We start from the raw sequence: 6,824 nt of genomic DNA, 5'->3' as shown, positions 1-6,824 counted from the left end.
ACTTTTCAAAATAAAAAATTTCAGATTTTGAAATGAGGGAAGAAGGGTTTAGTGGAAGATATAAGTGGGGTTCGAACCCTGACTTAGAGATTCTATTGAGTTCTTTGGGTTGCCTTTACTGTGGCTCAAGTTTGTAGATGGTCGTTACAATTCTGGGATATATCTTAAACTTAGCTAGTGGTTTCCTTATCTCTTATGTGTACTCATCGGGTTTACTTTTGATTATTCAGGATTTTACCTTTTAGCTTATAGGGGGTTAGTTAGGTTATGGTTTTCTATTTACTCTTTCGTTTGTCCTTTTCTATATTTGTGTGCTTTATAATTAGGTTTTTATTAAAATTTCATTCTTGTGACCTCTAGTTATTTTTACTTTCTCAGTTTTCATATTGACTTTTCTTTCCAAGCTTAGTCAGCCTATAATGCCAACAAGGTACTCATTGTTTTGACTCTCAAGTTATACACTACATCTATTTTCTTGATGTAGATTCTAGTACCAACCAACACTGTTGATTCGGGCTATCTTTAGATATCTTTAGAGTTTAAGGGTGGGATGATGGGATCCTAGTTCAACCTATCTCCTTCAGTATATAGTTTCTGCCTAGTCTTTTGTATTCAAGAAAAGTCTCTACTCTTTGGTGCCTTTTGGGACTTGTATTCTCTTTTAGTAGCTTAGTACTTGCATGACTAGGCTGTGAGACTGGATCTATTTTTGGCTTTTGTTATATTATTGTTTTCTTTACAATCTCTTGTTGATTATTGTTTCTACCCAATATGCATGTTACATATCATTCGAAAATATATGTTTTCTTACCTACTAGTGAGTGATTATAGGTTCCATCATGCTTTGAGGTTTTGGGTTGTGACAAAGTTCATATCAGAACTCTAAGTTCACTAGTGTTTCTTGTACAAAGCTAATGTCTGGTAGTCATGTGGATCGGTGCAGAGACATATGTATCCTATCTTTGGAAGGCTATAGGACATCTTTCGGAAGATTCTTTCTTTTGATTCGCTATGGTGCATTCGGATGTCTTAATTGGTTTATGGAATCTTACTTTTTTCACTTTTTCATAGGATTAGTTGCACGTGTGGTTTAGCGATTGGGGGTGATACATCAGTCCCATAGGTAGATTACTAATTGGGAGAAAAGGATAACTTTAAGGTTGGCGAGAGCTGCAATACTAGAATAGGACCAAGGTAGATGTTATTGAGAAGCTAGCGGTGGAGCCTCAAGCAACTCATATTCCTCTAGCCATTGGCGTGGTGACCAACCCAGCCATAACCCAGTCAACCCATGGCTCCAGCTCTATAGGTGGATATTGATCAACTATTTTCCTTACTAGGGGACATGCATCAAGACCTAGTTCTGCCTATGCCAGTACCGCTGGATAAGCCTGCATCAGTGGCTACCCATATTGAGTTTTCACCGGAACCCATCACCGCCCAACTAGTTTCTACAACACAATATATGACATTGGATTAGCAGAAGATGCTCATAGTATTCTTAAGATATATCCTCTATATTTTTAGGGGGCTATAAGGAAGGATGCCTAAGAGTTTTTAACTAATTATCATGAGAGGTTGTACACCTTTGTTTTAGTAGATCCGATATTAGTCAACTGTATCGTGTACCAGCTTGATAGACCAGCCAAACAGTTGTGGCACATATTTATAGAGTGAAATAAGTTGGCGTGCCTTTACTATTGTGGGGTGAGTTTTTTGAGGTGTTCCTAGCTAGGTTTATACCATAGAGTATCAGAGATCAACTCTTGCATTAGTCTGCTTGATAACGCCCAATTTACCATCATAAAAAGTAAGAGAATAAGTTGTCATTAGCAATAAAAATCTAACAAGAGAGTCAGGGTGGAATCCCACAAGGAACAGTTTATCGACAATCAATAAGACAAAGGAAAAATAGATACAAGTTTGAACCTAAACATCCAAAATACAAGATTATCAAATTAAGAGCGATTTTGGTAATTAAACGAAGGATTTTGGTAAAGCCACTATCAAGCAAGGGAATAATGGGGATGGAGAAATCTGGAATCAACACTCATTCTAGGATTCATTGAACTTCATCACATGCTTAATAAATAATAGATAGGCTAGATCCTCATCAATCAACACCAATCTCCTTTAGGTCTCCAAGTGTTATATTACAAAATCTCCTTTTGATCTCAATCATGTTTAACAACAAATTAATCCAATACCTTAATCTAAACTCCTATTTCTAGAATAATTAATATTAAAAAAATTAGACCCAAATCTTCTCCTTTGGGTTTCAAATTTAGGACTCAAAGTTGAAATATGATTATTAACCTTATTCTCCACTTCACAAATTCTTTTTCGAGGAACCCACAAAGATCGGAAGCTAGATTCAAGAGTATACTTTAAAATAATAGATTAAATCATGAATATTAGATTAAATACATTCCATGAATTAATGCATTGTAATAAGAAATAACAAAAGCAATAGAATGAAAAATCAAATACCCAAATGAATTGTCTATTTCTAGCAGAAAACACCAATTTCATATACACAATTACACCCACAATTATAACATCGTAAATCAAGGAAAGAATAAGGGAACAAGATATTTTACTATTAAGCACACAATCTTCAAACCCAAATGTGAATTGTGATGACACTTGCCTTCAAAGTCTCAACCTAAATTAACAATACCTCACGGTTTTTTTCTCAAAACAAAGCTATAAAGATGAACTACTCTCTATTCTATCTTTCCTCCTCCGAAAAATGAGTGCTCGTGAGTGTTAAAAGGGTTTTCGGATTAAATTTGGTTAAATTTCCATTCTGCCCAGTTGCCTGAAATTTGACTCTCCAGATTTTTGGAGATTTGTCAGTGTTCACAGATTTGAGCTGACCTAACTGACGCATCCTTGCTTCTTTGGGCACTTTTTCGGTCCTCCGTTGAGTAGGATTCCATGTTCATGGTCATTTGGGCACGTTTGCATTCCTCTGTTGACCCGGACTCCACATTAGTTGGTTGTCTGACTGCTTTCGCGAAAGGTCTTTTCTCTGCCAAATTTTGTAATTTTCAGCCCTTGACCTTTTTTTCTCCTCAAGTTCACTTGGTTTATTCAAATGACTTCCAAATCAACTCTCCACTCCATTTTCCTTAAAATATGAAGGAAACAACATTAAAAGAACCTATTATGACTTAAAGCAAGCTAAAACTATTAAGAAAAGAGGCTCAAATGAGTTGAAATCCACCAGTCATCAATACTCCAAACTTAAAAAAACTTTGCTTGTCTTCAAGTAAAAAAAAATATTCTACACACACCACAAATCAATTTAACGCTTTAGAAATAAGCACAAAGGTAATTGATTTGTTTGGTAATAACAATTAGTCCACATACAAAATATTCACAAAATAAATCTCCTCATTCTCATGGCAAATTTTCAAGAACCAAGAATCATTTAGTAAGAGCAACTCAACCTCAAGAAGCGACTCAACTCATTAGATCCTTTACATGCTCACTTTAATCAATTAAGAATTTTCAAAATAACAACCTTATCAACTTATATGCACTCACAAGGAAAACAATATCCCAAAATTCACAAAAAGTATCTACAAGAAATGATACAAAAGTACAAACACTCACAATAAAATATCTCATGAACACAAATGCTACACCATATGGTTGCCCATATTTTGAATCATCCTTGACTTAACTTCATCTTATTAGAGATCTAAAAGGACTGTATTATGCTTGAAATGTAGGCTTGGGGAAATCTAGGATATCATTTAGGTACAACTGACTAAACTTTTCTTAAACACTACACAACAACTCACCATTCACCAACTTTTCCACTTTTCTTCACTTTTCAAACCCATGCACATTTTAGAATATTTTTCATTTTTCCTTTCTTATTACCAGTCTAGATGCCCCACATGCAACAATTTTCAACCTTTGGAGGATTCAAGTCTCATTTTTTTCACTTTTTTTTTCTTCTTTTTGAAGACTTTTCTTTCTTTAACACCTTTTCCTCCATTTTTCAATCTCTTCTTTTTTATATCAAGATCTAATGTGATAAAAATTTCATTTATAAATTTCTCATAACACCCCCAACTTAGGCTTACAACCTCAACTATCACAAATCTCAAGTTCAAATAGGGAAGGGTTCAAATGAGGGTTACTTTTTGAAAAATGATAACATTGGTAATGTGGTTGACAATAAAATGGATTAGGCTCAAAGGGGGACAACTAAAGATATATTTAGTTCAAAGGTGGGAGTTTTAGGCCAAGTGGACTTTATGAACATTCACAATTAAAATCTAAGATCATTTCTCCAACAAAACTAAATCAAGGTCAACATTTCAAGACCAACGGGCAAGTTCTAGGTAACATAAGCGAACTGAAGACATTATTTAACAACTCACCACACATGGCATGAAAATAAATTAAGATGGTTCAAAATATTATTTCCTTTTCAAAATAAAAGTCGTATTAAAAATTTAAACCACTAACGAATCAAAAGCAACAAAAACTTTATAAGAGTTGTCACAAAATCATTCACAACATGCTCAACTTTAAAAATCTGAGGGGTATGTTCTTAGTATCAATTAATTCACAACCTCCCAAAAAGAAAACGTTTTCCCTTAAGAAAACTGTCAAACAATCCATCATAGGGAAACCTCATGCATCTATTCGGGATTGACTACTAAGGCTTCGCCACGATCGACACCAATCAACAACTCAAAAGCAATCAATGATTTACCTTTTAGAAAGTCCCCACTCTATCCATTATCAGGCATCGTCAATTTATATCATATTATCAAAAAAAAAACCTACAACCTACAAATGAAAAGCAAAAATTGGCCAATCCAACAGAATATCAATTGAAAGCATCCACAATATCAATTGAATGCATTCACAATATCAAATCCCTAAAAGAGCACAACAATCCATAACAAAGAAAGAAAAGTAAACTCATCTAGGTCACAACCGCAATACACGGAGACAATCAATAAAATGACTACAAGAGTGACACCCTCAACTGAAAATAGGATTATGAAAAGATGATACGAGGGGACTCCCTAAACTATAACATTTCTACCACATTAGCTCCTAAGGTTTCCCATAATCTTTCTTAGGATATTTCTTTTTGGTCACTGATGCTCTCGGAATGTCCTCTACCCTTGCTTGATCTTACCCTACCTCCAACTAAAATGTGCAAGGCGGTCAGATATCACCTTATGAGCAATAGCTATACAAGCAATAGTAGGTGGAGGAACACCCTCTATGGTGGGGGTCCAGATGATCCAAAAGAAATTCCATTCATCATTTATTAACCTCATTAATATGGGAAGAGAGGTGCCTTATAGTAGCTCATGCATACTGAAATGTCCCTGGCGAAGTAGAAGTAACAAATTTAAACGTAGTGTTAGTGAACTAGCAAAACTAAGGTCTGCCACATCAACCTTTCTGTTTTTATTCTAATTTCCCTATCCACCCTTCTTTTTCAAGAGATGAATCTGTTTGCCTTGTTTTTTCTCCTAGTCTGTGGGGTGTTTTACCAGCCTAGCAACATAGCACAACCTAGTGATTAGAGATGGGATAGGATACTCGTAGCTCTCCCCTGAGCCAACTCTAAAATCTAGTCCATGATCAACATCCCAACATCTACCTCCATACCATCCATAATAGCAGCAATAAGAACAACCCTATCCAACATCACCAAAGTTTTATGGCTGGATGGAACAATCCGAGCACATATGATAGATAGCCAAGATTTTACCTTAGTTGGGAAATCATGAGAATCAATCCCCTATGCGATGTAAACCATTCATTAGGCTCATCATCTTAAAGTTTGTCGATAAGCCACTTGTTTCCCAAATAATTGTACTTGTTTCTGAACCTCTCATTATCAACATCTGAGAGTCCATATAAGGCATTTATGATAGTTGGGCTAAAGTGGACTTGAACATCTCAGACTGTGGACACCACCTCTTCAGCAAATTCAGTCTCTATCGCATTGGCATAAATCTCTGTCACTAGAGTATGATTGGCCTTGATAGGCTCATCGGTTAAGTATATCCATTTGCTCGTTAATAGCCAGCCATAGAAGTATGACATCCCATCCTCGAGTTTTCTAGGCAAATGACTTTTTGCTTCACCACCGATCTTTCACACATTTTACCGATAGGAACCGATATCATTAAAGTAATCCTTTTGCAAAATTTACAGAATTATATCTTGATCATTTGGTTTTGTTTGGAAGCCATTTTGGCACCAAAGACCTAAAAATGAAGCCAACATGTTGAAAGTTCTTGAGGACACTTAAAAAAAGTGTTAGGAAGAATTTAAACCAAAGAAATTAACCAAAGATTTCCCGAGCTAAGCTTTACGAAGATATTGTTTTAGCCTTGCAATCACTGTCTTCTCCACATTTGTGGATGAGTGTTGTGTTCGCGGCTAAAAAAATTCAAAACTCAATGTTTGCATTCAGTTGGAAATGTTTGCGAAGAATCTAGGGTCATGTTCCTCCACATTTGTTCTTTAGATGGCACGTTCCCGGATTCATCATTTCTAAAAATCAAAGTTCTTGTTGGGGCATTTCATCAAACATGTGTGGAAAGCCTTTTCAGGTGTAATTTTCACACAATTTGTGCCCACAATAGCATCCAAAACTCCAATTCAGTTAACACACAATATTAAACAATAAAATACGAACAAAAACATCCCAACAACATAACTTGTAAGCATTGTGTTTCTCAAACCAACAAAACTCTTGTGAGCACTTACCAAAAATGTAATCAATCGGTGGGGGGGGGGGGGGGGGGCAAAATATTTTTTTTTTTTAT

Source organism: Solanum tuberosum, unplaced genomic scaffold, assembly GCF_000226075.1.
Source record: "Solanum tuberosum cultivar DM 1-3 516 R44 unplaced genomic scaffold, SolTub_3.0 scf00006, whole genome shotgun sequence".
NCBI lineage: Eukaryota > Viridiplantae > Streptophyta > Magnoliopsida > Solanales > Solanaceae > Solanum > Solanum tuberosum.
This window is presented reverse-complemented; position numbering follows the sequence as displayed.